Below are 14,001 nucleotides of genomic sequence, written 5' to 3'. Positions count from 1 at the left end.
GCTTTAATATTTTATCGTTTAACTAATAATCCCGTTTACTGTTATTCCTACCAAAATGGATAACCCCACATTTGTCAACATTGTATTCCATATACCAGACCCTTGCCCATTCACTTAACCTACCCAAATCCCTCTGCAGACTTCCAGTATCCTCTGCACTTTTCGCTTTACCACTCATCTTAGTGTCATCTGCAAACTTGGACACATTGCCCTTGGTCCCCAACTCCAAATCATCTATGTAAATTGTGAAAAATTGTGGGCCCAACACGGATCCCTGAGGGACACCACTAGCTACTGATTGCCAACCAGAGAAACACCCATTAATCCCCACTCTTTGCTTTCTATTAATTAACCAATCCTCTATCCATGCTACTACTTTACCCTTAATGCCATGCATCATTATCTTATGCAGCAACCTTTTGTGTGGCACCTTGTCAAAGGCTTTCTGGAAATCCAGATATACCACATCCATTGGCTCCCCGTTATCTACTGCACTGGTAATGTCCTCAAAAAATTCCACTAAATTAGTTAGGCACGACCTGCCCTTTATGAACCCATGCTGCGTCTGCCCAATGGGACAATTTCTATCCAGATGCCTCGCTATTTCTTCCTTGATGATAGATTCCAGCATCTTCCCTACTACCGAAGTTAAGCTCACTGGCCTATAATTTCCTGCTCTTTGCCTACCTCCTTTTTTAAACAGTGGTGTCACGTTTGCTAATTTCCAATCCACTGGGACCACCCAAGAGTCTAGTGAATTTTGGTAAATCATCATTAGTGCATCTGCAATTTCCCTAGCCATCTCTTTTAGCACTCTGGGATGCATTCCATCAGGGCCAGGAGACTTGTCTACCTTTAGCCCCATTAGCTTGCCCATCACTACCTCCTTAGTGATAATAATCCTCTCAAGGTCCTCACCTGTCATAGCCTCATTTCTATCAGTCGCTGGCATGTTATTTGTGTCTTCCACTGTGAAGACCGACCCAAAAAACCTTTTCAGTTCCTCAGCCATTTCCTCATCTCCCATTATTAAAACTCCCTTCTCATCCTCTAAAGGACCAATATTTACCCTAGCCACTCTTTTTTGTTTTATATATTTGTAAAATCTTTTACTGTCTGTTTTTATATTCTGAGCAAGTTTACTCTCATACTCTATCTTACTCTTCTTTATAGCTTTTTTTAGTAGCTTTCTGTTGCTTCCTAAAGATTTCCCAGTCCTCTAGTCTCCCACCAATCTTTGCCACTTTATATGGTTTTTCCTTCAATTTGATACTCTCCCTTATTTCCTTAGATATCCTCAGTCGATTTTCCCTCTTTCTACTGTCCTTCCTTTTTGTTGGTATAAACCTTTGCTGAGCACTGTGAAAAATCGCTTGGAATGTTCTCCACTGTTCCTCAACTGTTCCACCAAAAAGTCTTTGCTCCCAGTCTACCTTAGCTAGTTCTTCTCTCACCCCATTGTAATCTCCTTTGTTTAAACACAAAACACTAGTATTTGATTTTACTTTCTCACCCTCCATCTGTATTTTAAATTCCACCATATTGTGATCGCTCCTTCTGAGAGGATCCCTAACTATGAGATCATGAATCAATCCTGTCTCATTACACTGGACAAGATCTAGGACCGCTTGTTCCCTTGTAGGTTCCATTACATACTGTTCTAGGAAACTATCGTGGATACATTCTATAAACTCCTCCTCAAGGTTGCCTTGACCGACCTGGTTAAACCAATCGACATGTAGATTAAAATCCCCCATGATAACTGCTGTACCATTTCTACATGCATCAGTTATTTCTTTGTTTATTGCCTGCCCCACCATAACTTTACTATTTGGTGGCCGATAGACTACTCCTATCAGTGACTTTTTCACCTTACTATTCCTGATTTCCACCCAAATGGATTCAACCTTATCCTCCATAGCACCGATGTCATCCCTTACTATTGCCCGGATGTCATCCTTAAATAACATAGCAACACCACCTTCCTTACCATCCACTCTGTCCTTCCGAAAAGTTTGACACCCTCTGGTATTTAACTCCCAGTCGTGACCATCCTGTAACCATGTTTCAGTAATGGCCACTAAATCATAATCATTCACGATGATTTGTGCCATCAACTTATTTACTTTATTCCGAATACTAAGGGCATTGAGGTAAAGTACACTTATGTTGGGTTTTTTTTAACCTCTGTTTTGAATCTTAACATCTCCAGTTTTATTCCTTTTTGTATTACTGGGCCTATTCACTGTGCTCCCCTCAGTCACTGTACCTTGTACTGTTGCCCTTTTTGATTTTTGACTATGTCTTCTCTGCCTTGCACTTTTCCCCTTACTTTTCCCCTTACTTCCTTTTGCTTCTGTCCCTGTTTTACCACCTTCCAACTTCCTGCATTGGTTCCCATCCCCCTGCCACATTAGTTTAAACCCTCCCCAACAGCTCTAGCAAACACCCCCCCAGGACATCGGTTCCAGTCCTGCCCAGGTGCAGACCGTCCGGTTTGTACTGGTCCCACCTCCCCCAGAACCGGTCCCAATGCACAGACTGAACGTTTTCAAGGATACACAGAATCTTTCAGCTATTCCAGCCAATTCCATTTATTTTACACCAATAGCAATTCAAATAAATTTTGTGTAAAATTCACGCAACTCTTCTGATTGGGATTCACGCAGACACGGGAAGAAAGTGCAAACTCCATTCAGTCATCCGAGGCCAGAATTGAACCCTGGTACCTGGCACTGTGAGGCAGCAGTGCTAACCACTGTGCCACCGTGCCTGCGCTCAGTGTGGGTGGGGGGATGCTGTGGATGTTGGCCTGAGGGAAAACACTGACGTTGGTTCACTTATCCTGCCAGTGGATTTGCATGTTATTGCAGAGGCAGCCCTGGTGGTGCATTTTAGGGTTTAGAGGTGCCGGCTGTAAATAAGCACAAGTTAAAGAAATCTTTCTTTTACATACCCAATTAATGGAAGGGAAATTGTGAGGAGTATGAGACATTAACTGCTGCAGGAAAATATGCAAGAGTCAATTTGAGATGATTTATGTCATATCGTAAACACATTCAACAAATCTTATCCCTCCCAAATGGACAATTTCTCATCAAGCTGCAGCCAGAAAATTAGCTTCCTGCACACTTGTCATACTCACTCTCCGATTCAGTCATCCTAAGTGATGATCCAGGAGACAATAAGGACTATTGTTGGCTGTGCAGTTCTCATGGATCAAGCTCAATACTACAGAACCTACTGTTGTATTTTCATGCCTTGGAGATACGCAGAGATGACACCAGTTTCTGTGTCTGAACAGGATTTTATTCAATGCTTTAATGCCCAAATATTCCAGTCCCCAGAGCAGTGGAATATCAACTTAAACTTGTGTTGTGCATCGGGGCCCTGTGGAAGTCCTGGCATGTGCACAATGGGCTGGAATTATCTGGGAAGGTTAAACTTCTGATGGGCTGATTGGCATTGTCTAAAACTGAACTCTAGGTCAGAAATGTAGGACTTCCTTAGATACCTTCCCAGGAAATGTTACACTGGTTAAGGTTTGAATCAACTAAGTGGTTAGCCAGGGAAATTGAACTGAGCACCAAACCCCAATCACTCCCCTGACCTGATCTGACTGGACTCTCTCCCAACACCATCCCATCAACCTAATCTGACGGTCAACCCTAACCAACTGCCTATCTGGCCCAATCACCTATCCCCCTACCTAGTTGAATCACACACCACCTGGTCCAACCATCTCCCAACTCAACTATCCAGCACCTCTCCCCCGACCAATCACTCAATCCAACAACCTACCCGACCCGACCACACACCCTACCCGACTGTCCACCTGACCCGACCACTCAGCCAATCTGACTACCCACACCCTCATCCCAACTACGCAATCTCCCTGACCACCAACCCCCCAATTACCCATCCGACCCGATCAACCATTACTGACCGTACTGCCCACTCACCCACTCATTCACCCACCACTGACTCGATCACTCATTCATTCACTCACTGATCCACTCACTAAACCACATCCAATAAAAGACATGAGACTTTTAAAAACATACCTGAATAAATAGCTAGTTTCACAAAAAGGCAATAATGTGTTTTTTTCCTCCCTTTGACTCTCATGCACTTGCTTGACCAACCCTGGAGACATTGTGCTGGCCTATTTCTACTACAGCTGTTATCTGAAGTCCTGACAAAGAATGAACAATTCTGTCAGGGCACAGAAACTTTGCAGACAGTGGCAACTGCCCAGCATTGCTGCTCACTGAAGGATCTGGGCCAGAATACCTGCTCTCATGCTTACTGCTTGCTTTTGGTTATATACAGGGAGGAAAGATAAACGGAAACCCTTGTTTTCTTACTCTTTACTGTCCATAATCAGCCTTGTTTTAGAGATGAAGATGTGTGTGGTTCTTATCCCGCAGAGTGTGTCGACAATTTTAGAAATAACTGCAGCAAGTTTTTGTAGGTTTAAATAAAAAGGATTATTTATTCACACATGCATCTCAAAAATTTAAACGATACATTATTCTCACACACACATCCAGAAAGATGCAGTGAAAGAGGGTGATGGACTTCACAAGTGTTAACAGTTCACATGATGAATTCATTGTGACCAGCAGTATGTACCTTCTACAAGATACACTGCAGCAACTCAGCAAGGCTCCTCAGAAATCACTTTTCAAACCACAACCACTACCATTGACAAGGACAGAAGGCACCTGGGAATACTACTACCTAGATGTTCTCCTCCAAGCCATTCATCAAAATGATTTGGAAATATATTGCCATTCCTTCACTGTCACTGGGTCAGAATCCCAGCACTCCCTCTCTATGTGAGGGTGTACCTACACTAGATGGACTGCAGTAGTTCAAGAAGGCTGCTCACTGCCAACATTCAAGGGCAGTTAGGGATGGGCAGCAGATGCTGGCTGAGGCAGAAATGCCCACATCCCATGAATGAATAAAACAAACTTCATGAGGTCCAGAGTCGATGTTGAAAACTCCCAGGGCAACTCCCTGACAACTGTATATCACTCTGCTGCCACCTGTGCTGGGTCTGTCTTGTCAGTGGGACAGGACCTACCTCAGACTGGTGATGATGGTATCTGTGACATTATCTGTAAGGTATGATTCAGTGAGTATAACTATGTCAGGCTATTGCTTGATTAATCTGTGAGACAGCTCTCCCAATTATGGCATAAGCCTCCAGATGTTAGTAAGGAGGACTTTGCAGAGTTGGCAAGGCTTTGTTTCTGGTGCCTCGGTCTTTGCCAGATTGTCCAACTGCTTTGCTTTCTTTGTGTAGAGAGATTTGATACAACCAAGTGGCTTGCTGGGCCATTTCAGCGGGCATTCAGGAATCAACTGTATTGTTGTGCCCTGGAGTCACATGCAGGCCGACCAGGTAAGGATAGCACATTTCCTTCCACTAGGACATTATTGAACCGGGTGACTCTTACAACAAACAACAATGGTCTCATGGTCACTATTACTGAGAATAGATTTTTAAATTTAGATGTATTATTTGAATTTAAATTCCACCAGCTGTTGTGTTGGTTTTCAAATCTGTGGCCCCAGAGCATTAGTCTTTGCCTCTGCATTACTTGTCAAGTGAAGTTACCACTCTACCACTGCCTCGTCCTAGAAGAACAGCACCTGTGACCCCATACAGAGAGGAGTCTTTTTCCACTCTTCGATTGTAGTTCAAATTAGTCCTGATAGCTGAGGTTAGATATCAGGTCAATTTCAAGATTCCCTTGAAGATATGAATGTTCAGCAGGATACAAAGTTGGGCACTTCTGTTCTTTGTGTCAGGAAGTCCAACTTCTTTACCAAAGGACTTGAGTTTTGGTATTAGGCTGGAAGGCTATTTTAGGATGCATAGCCTGAAAGGCAAAAATGATACAGCCTTTTACTGCAGCTTCTGCCACTTTTGGTATTTTCTGCTGATTGCCCAGGTCTTTCTGGGTCTTCTTATAAAAACCTGCTTTTTCCAGCCAGTTTCAGTCACATGACCAATATTGGTATTGGCCATCCAGAATGGCTTAGCTAAAAGAGATAGTTGATGAGTTCTTCACACTTACTCAGGATGTACTGGTTTCTGCCCAGCTGTTGTTCTTCGGATTCCAATTTGGATACATGGTGTTGAGACTTGGTTTTGGGCAATCCCCAAACAATAGCAAGTATGAATTCCACAGTGAGTATTCAGCCTGACCTGTCAATGCCAAGGAGAGGCGTCATGCTGAGTGATGCAATCAGGAACATTGTAGAAGCAGCTGATAGTTTGTGTTGTTGAATTTGCAAATGTCACCTGATCCTTGACAGCCAACATAGCCACCACGTGAGTGTCCATTTGAAAAAAACCCCAGGAGCGTCCATGCCAACACAGTCCATGTTTAAAGTTATGACATAGGACATAAATTCAGTTTAGTTTCAGTTTCTCTGTCACCATGCCCAGACTTGACTAACAGCACACAGAACAAAGAGTCAACAGACATATATAATCAAATGCCGAATAATTGAAACCAACACTTTTGAACCAGGCAGTGATGTCCCACACGGTGCACAAGCCAGCAGAATTGGTAGGTTCATTGCAGGACTTCTCACAGCAAACTTGTGGCAACCGTTGAACTTTTCTTGGTAAGTTATTTGAAATCATGAGGTGTTAAGGTAGCTCCAAATACATTGCCTGCAAGGCAAGAGAGTTACAGAAAATCAATGTAAGTTGTCAGTGTAGGCCAGGAGCTGACAGAATACCTGCCCTTTGCTCTAGGTAATTAGAGGTAATGAAGGACCGAAGATCTGTGTTGAAGTGGTCAGCAGTCTGAATTGTGCCGCTGATGTTAATTTGATTTGAATTTCCGAGATAGACTTGGTGTTTTAAAAGGAATCAACTGGCTGCAGTTAAATGTGAGCGTAATAAGAGGTCAGTGAGTATTGGCATGTTGGGGAAGATCCTATATCAAACGTCAGACACTGTCTGCTTTGATTGGTTCGTTATTAAAGTAATAGAAAAGATGTAAAGCAATTAGCCAAATTAGAGCTTGTGATGATGGAAGTCTGCGGCAAAAAGTGGAAGAAACAACAAAAATTAAGCTCAGAACTGAAGTATAATTGAGAAAATACAAAATAGCAGCACCTTTCAGTGGTCTAAACAAAGGGAACAGATGTGAAAAAGCAATGACGGAAGTTGATTGTCATGGAATTACCCATCACTGCCAGATTCTTGAATACTGATGCAAGAAGTTACTGAATGGGAAGATCAGCAGACTCAAAATAGGGATCTATTTTTAATTTGAACAGGGATGAGCATGGATTGAGGAGAAGGATGAGCAGTGACAGATTGCATTTCCATATCATAGCTGAGGGACAACAATGCTGATGTAAATTTAAAATGATCCAGTTACCTGGTTGTGGTGATATGATTTGCATAGCTGTCTGCCATTGGTGCAGAACACCGGCATACCATTGGCCCTGGTTGGTCATGTGCCTCTCGACCGATTGGTTGAGACCAGTCATGTGACAGCTCTCCGATTGGTCGAGAGGCTGAGTTAACCACGCCTCCTTACTGAGGTATAAATAGTCGAAGCGCCCAGCGGTCGTCCATTTTATTGTAGACAACCGCAGGGCTAAGTTCTAGCTTATTAAAGCCTAACTTTTGTATAGCAACTCGTCTCTCGTGCAATTGATGGCTCATCACTGGTATTCCAGAAGATCGAGCAACATGCATTAGAAAGAAAATGAAGTAAATAGAAAGTCGGGTTGAAATTCATTTTGCGCATTCCATCAGAATAGGCATCAGTAAGTCATCAGCCCATTTTACACCCGGCCTCATTTTCTTTTCCACTGTCTCTAATAGCAAAGCAAATCGAGTGTGGTGTAAAATGAGCTACTGACTTGCTATAGCTCATTTTGTGCGAACAGCTAGAGTCCAATGTCACCCCGTATGCTCTAATACTGGAGCTGAAAGTTGATGTGTATAACCTGGTTGGGGCGGGATTTGTCATTGGCTGATGCTGAACTTGTGAAACGCGATTGGGCGTACAATAGGTTCTGACGCTAAAATCGCGGCAGCCGCCGATTTGACGCCAAATCGCAATTCTCCATCACCTTGACAGCGCCATCAATGCAATCCAGAACGCACGTACAGTAAACACCATTTGCTTGTCATTAGCGGGCCTGACCCGGTATTCTCTGGGACCTCCGCGATGCTCCTTCTCCAATGGGCTGAGTTCCCGACGGCGCGGTTCACTTGTGCTTTTAAAAATTGTGAAACATGCAAGATGGCTGCTGAGGGAGAGAGAGGGGTTATGGAAAGTGTCCAACATCGTCATAGTTTGCTGGCAATTGTCCTGCTGGCTGGGGGATGTCTGCCAGAGCCAGGGGGAGTTGCGGGGAGGGTGGCCAGGAGGAGGGCTATGGGGTGGGGGTGGACGGGCATGGAACACCATTGCTGCAGCCGGCAAGGCAACCATGCAGCTGCGCACACCGCTAACCTCCCACTGTGAATGTAGGGCCATGGGTGTCCTCCCAGGCAACCCCCCTCGGTGCCCTATGGCCCTAGCCGACCGGGTGCGAGGCCCCATCCAGGTGCCGATTATTAAGTGGAGACTCCGAGAGTCTTGTAGGCTATAAGTCACACCCACACAATAGGAAGAGACATTTTCCATCCCAACGTGTATTATGCAGCGCGATATTTCTTTTCTTTTTTAAAATAAATTCAGAGAACCCAATTCATTTTTTCCAATTGAGGGACACTTTAGTGTGGCCAATCCACCTACCCTGCACACCTTTGGGTTGTGGGGGCGAAACGCAAGCATGCACGGGAAGAATGTGCAAACTCCACATGAACAGTGACCCCGAGCTGGGATCGAATCTGGGACCTGGGCGCCGTGAGGCAGCAGTGCTAACCACTGTGTCACTTGCTGCCCTTTGGGGCGTAATTCTGAGGTGTGTTTCCTGTCATCACCCCCCCCCCCCCACTCCAAGTGAACACACCCGCTATGGGTTCGCTGAGGGCCACTCCACCTACGGGCCCCCCACTTTTAATCCCCCCTTTCAGACAGTCCCTGTTCTAGGGCCCGCTCTTCACCTCCCCAACTTTCATGATGCCTCTCCATATTCTCCCTTCACGCTCTCTGGATGGTGGGGGACAGGGGAGGGCAGTGCCCTGGAACTCCTGCTCGCACCTGGATGCCCTGGCAGTACCAGGGTGCCAGGTTGACACTGCCAGGGTGTCACGGCACTTCCCAGGTGCCAGGCTGGCAATTCCAGGGTACCAGGTTGGCATTGCCAGGGGTTGGAACCTGAAGCGGGAACATGCCCAAAGGGTGATAATGAAGGGTGGGAGCGTGAAGGGAGAATATGGAGAGGCATCATGAAAGTTGGGGAGGTGAAGAGCGGGCCCTGAAACAGGGACTGCCTGAAAGGGCGCCGAGTACGCCCATTTAAAGCTGTGCACCCTCCCTCACCTCTGTGCCTCCTGCTGCTTGGATTAGACTTCCAATGCAGTCACCGAAGCCTGACCCAACAGTTCGGCGGACCCTTACGCCCCCTCACGGTATGCAGCCTCGCGACCCTCAAGGTCTCCCCTCCTTCGCTCTTTGCGAGCCTCACTCACGACTATAAGCCCATCGCCACCAGGAGTAGGCGGTACAGTTCCCAAGATATGGCTTTTATCAAGTCGGAGGTCCAGCGACTGTTGGGTGAAGGGTCATCGAGGCCAGCAACAGCCCCTGGAGAGCGCAAGTGGTGGTCGTCCGGACTGGGGAAAAGAACCGGATGGTTGTAGACTACAGCCAGACCATTAACCGGTTCACGCAACTGGATGCGTACCCCATCCCCCGCATAACGGAGATGGTCAACCAGATCGCACAGTACCGTGTGTTCTCAACGGGCGATCTGACGTCGGCCTGCCACCAGCTCCCAATCTGCCCGGAAAAACACCACTACACTGCTTTTGAAGCAGCTGGCCGACTCTTCCACTTCCTCAGGATCCCCTTCGGCGTCACTAATGGGGTATCGGTCTTTCAGAGAATGATGGACCGAATGGTAGACCAATACGGTTTGCGGGCTACATGGATGTACTTGGACAATGTCACCATCTGCGAGCATGATCAGCAGGACCATGATGTCAACCTTCAGAGGTTCTTCCAAGAGGGCCCAATCCCTCAACCTCACGTACAACAAAGAGAAGTGCGTTTTCCGCACTACACGACTGGCCATCCTCGGCGACGTCGTGGAGTACTTCTACCAGCCAGACAAGACCCGCCTGGTAAAGGCCTCCCGGCCCTTTGAGCGCCTAAGTATGGACTTCAAAGGGCCCCTCCCCTCCACCAACCGTAACATACACCTTCTAACCGTCATCGACGAGTACTGCCGTTTCCCCTTCGCTGTCCACTGCCCCAACATGACCTCGGCCACTGTGATTAAGGCACTGCACAGCATCTTCTCACTGTTCGGCTTTCCTGCTTACATACACAGCGACCGGGGCACATCGTTCATGTGCGATGAGCTGCATCAGTACCTGATCAGCAAAGGCATCGCCTCGAGCAGGACTACGAGTTATAACCCGCAGGGAAATTGGCAGGTGGAGAGGGAGAACGCGACGGTATGGAAGGCCGTCCTTCTGGCCCTCCGGTCTAGAAGTCTCCCGACCCCCCCCACTGGCAGATGGTCATCCCCGATGCCCTCCACTCCATTAGATCACTGTAGCAACCTGGGGTGGCCACTGCCCAACACAAAATGGAAGATTGCAAGGAATGCAGGGAAAATGGACATGTTGGAAAGCAAGCAGCTTGCAAGGCGATTGTGTATTGGGACGACTGCAGAAACCGGTTTTGACTGCTGCAGAGACCAGACAGCACTGTGAAAGAAAACCAGTTAACATACTAATGAGGCAATACCGGGCGAGTCCCAGATACAATGGACACAAGTTAAGCACAAATCGATACATTCTATGGAAGGCCAGACCCAGTGGCGCCAGAGAAGCCCAAAACAATAGGTCCCAAGAACCGCCCCAGCAACCAAGGAACTGCCCTATGATTGGGGGGTTCAAACATATCGATTGGGAAGAGACCCAATCGATTCCAAGCAGGTAAGGGAGTCCGCCCAAAGGGGCGTGGACCCCCTGGGACCTATAAAAGAAAGGTCCCACACATGGTTCAGTCTCCTGTCTCCTGGCTCCTGTCTTCTACTCCAGCCGTCGAGCAGCAGCCACCAACAAGGAAGTGCCTAATGACGACCGCTACCAGAAATAGGCACTCCTGACACCCTTTGCAATTGATAACAATCCGAAGTCTGCAGACCAGAGCAGAGCAAGAGGCCTTGTTCCCTGGCCCAGCAATTCCTTCGAGATAAGTATTAGTTGTTTAGCGGTAGGAGTAAGTTTAATCCTTTAGCGTTTAATAAACTCTAGTTGTTTGGACTTACTAATTGGTGTACGGTTTTATTGCTTTGAACTTCACCTTGAAGCTTGTGGCGGTGTCTTAACGGCACCTGGCGACTCCAGAGCTTAGAACGAGAAACAGAGCCACAGTGAGTGTTAAGCACACTCACCCAGAACGAGCAACATCACCCCTCTGCACAGCCACAAATGAGACCCCTCATGACCGCTTGTTTCTCTTCCCTAGGAAGTCCATCTCCGGGATCTCGCTTCCATCTTTGCTGACAATTCCAGGACCAGTTCCTCTCCGGAGGCACATCAGGAGCCATAAGACCGACCCCGAGAGGGTCCAGCTGCTGCACACCAACCCCCAGTACGCCTACATCGCGCACCAGGATGGATGGCAAGATATGGTCTCCCTACGCGATCTGGTGCCAGCTGGTTCCCCTGCCAACGCGCCCCCCTCCCCGCTGCCTACAGCAACCCCCTGCGCCCTCATGCCCCTGGGTCTCCTGTATTGTCCCGCATCGGCATTGCCACCACCCACCATCCCCTTGCCTACCCCCACCCTCCCCAACCGTCTCCGCCGGACTGAGGCTCAAGTTCCAGACACAACGCCCCCGGAGTCACCATCTGCAATAACCGTGCCCGCCGCATTGCCAGAGCTGAGGAGGTCTAAAAGAACGATCCGGCCTCCAGACAGACTGAATCTCTAATGACCCCACGTCACCCCTGCTGGACTTGATTTTTTTAACAGGGGTGAATGTGGTTAATGTATTTCACCTAATGCATGAGCTGTCTGTACTGTCTGTATAATTATGTGACCCATGACCTGGAAGTGATTATACGGGCTACTTCAAGGTACTGTACTGGAACCCGGTGGGCTCTGCCTCTGGCTCCGCCCTCACTGGGGTCAAATGTAGTCTGGCCACCTGTGGGTGGCACCCATTTGTACAGCCGACTCTGGCAGGCGAGTTCATGGATATTAAAGCCTAATGTTCACTCGTTCTCACGGTCTCACAGTAAATTGACGGTACAACAGCCACCTTAAATTGGATGACATTATCCTTCGCCTTACAGCACCTGCATCAAAGTGTTTTCCAGCAGGGGTGGAGCAGTGAGTCATGAGAGAAACAATGCGAAAAGGAGATATGGAAGTGGAGACTCCACCCAAAACACTTTCACTTTTCACTCACTGCTCCCATGTCCAAGGACATGTTGCCTTCTGCCCTGATGGCCATGTCTATCCCTGCAGGTGAAACGGTCTTTGGCAGCACCCTCACATGCACATCCAGAGAATATCGGCTAAGAACATTTCAGCAGTCAGAGCAAGTCGCCTTTCACCTTGTTTGATAATGAATGTGAAGACATAATTGACAGAGACCCAATGAAGGGGATGTGCAAGAGAGGTTGATTATTTGTAGCACTTCTTTGTGCCAGTGATATTGAGGGCAGGAAGGCAGGAAGAGTGTCCATTACATGTGTTCCTGACATTGGTCCATTGGTGCAATGTGAGTGAACATTAATAAAGGCATCTCAGGCATCCCCGATACAAATGTGAGCAGTTGGTGGTGGATTATCCTTATTACCTTCCTCGTTGTCATTTTCCCCTCCTTTCTCCTCCTTGAAATTATCTGAAGACAAGGTGAACTCTGTTCTTTGTTCCTCCTGCAGATCCAAACCTCGCTGCTGCACAATACTGTACAGATTATACCTCACATAACCATTCTAAAGATTCTAGCTGGTGTGTAATGAAGAACCCCTTCTCATCTACCTAGATACCTGAAGCAGATTTTCAATATGTTAATGACTTGTCAATGATGCCCTGAACATGTGGAAAATCAGCTAGAGCCACAACCCAAGTGCCTACTTTATCTGGCTGGCATCACAGCTGGAGTTGACAAAGTTGCTGCCCTGACAAACAAGCCATCAGTTTTATACAATTGGGCGCCCCAGCCTGTGAAATCCTGGATATGGCTCTGGCAGAACCCTGGAGGACACAGAGGCTAAAATGATGAGGATGACGGTAATTCTGACAGCCACTGTAAGAATAGCCACTATGTTCCGAAGGCAACAGGATTTCTTCTACTAGGTAATAGATGTCTGTCCCCTCTGCTGCTGACCCTTCCCTGCTACTGATAACGCCACCCCCTGCTGATGCCCGTCCTCTGCTAATGCCCTGCTTCCCCTCTGCTCCCCTTCTGTCACTGCTCCCCCTCTGCCGCTGCTCCCCCTCTGTCACTGCTCCCCCTCTACCGCTGCTCCCCTTCTGCCACTGCTCCCCCTCTGCCACTGCTCCCCCTCTGCCACTGTTCCCCCTCTGCTGCTGCTCCCCCTCTGCCACTGCTCCCCCTCTGCTGCTGCTCCCCCTCTGCTGCCCCGTCTGTCACTGCTCTCCCTCTGTCACTGCTCCCCCTCTGTCACTGCTCCCCCTCTGCCGCTGCTCCCCCTCTGCCACTGTTGCCCCTCTGCCACTGCTCCCCCTCTGCCACTGCTCCCCCTCTGCCACTGCTCCCCCTCTGCCACTGCTCCCCCTCTGCTGCTGCTCCCCCTCTGCTGCCCCGTCTGTCACTGCTCCCCCTCTGCCGCTGCTCCCCCTCTGCTCCCCC

Source organism: Scyliorhinus canicula, chromosome 14 (assembly GCF_902713615.1).
Source record: "Scyliorhinus canicula chromosome 14, sScyCan1.1, whole genome shotgun sequence".
Lineage (NCBI taxonomy): Eukaryota > Metazoa > Chordata > Chondrichthyes > Carcharhiniformes > Scyliorhinidae > Scyliorhinus > Scyliorhinus canicula.
This window is presented reverse-complemented; position numbering follows the sequence as displayed.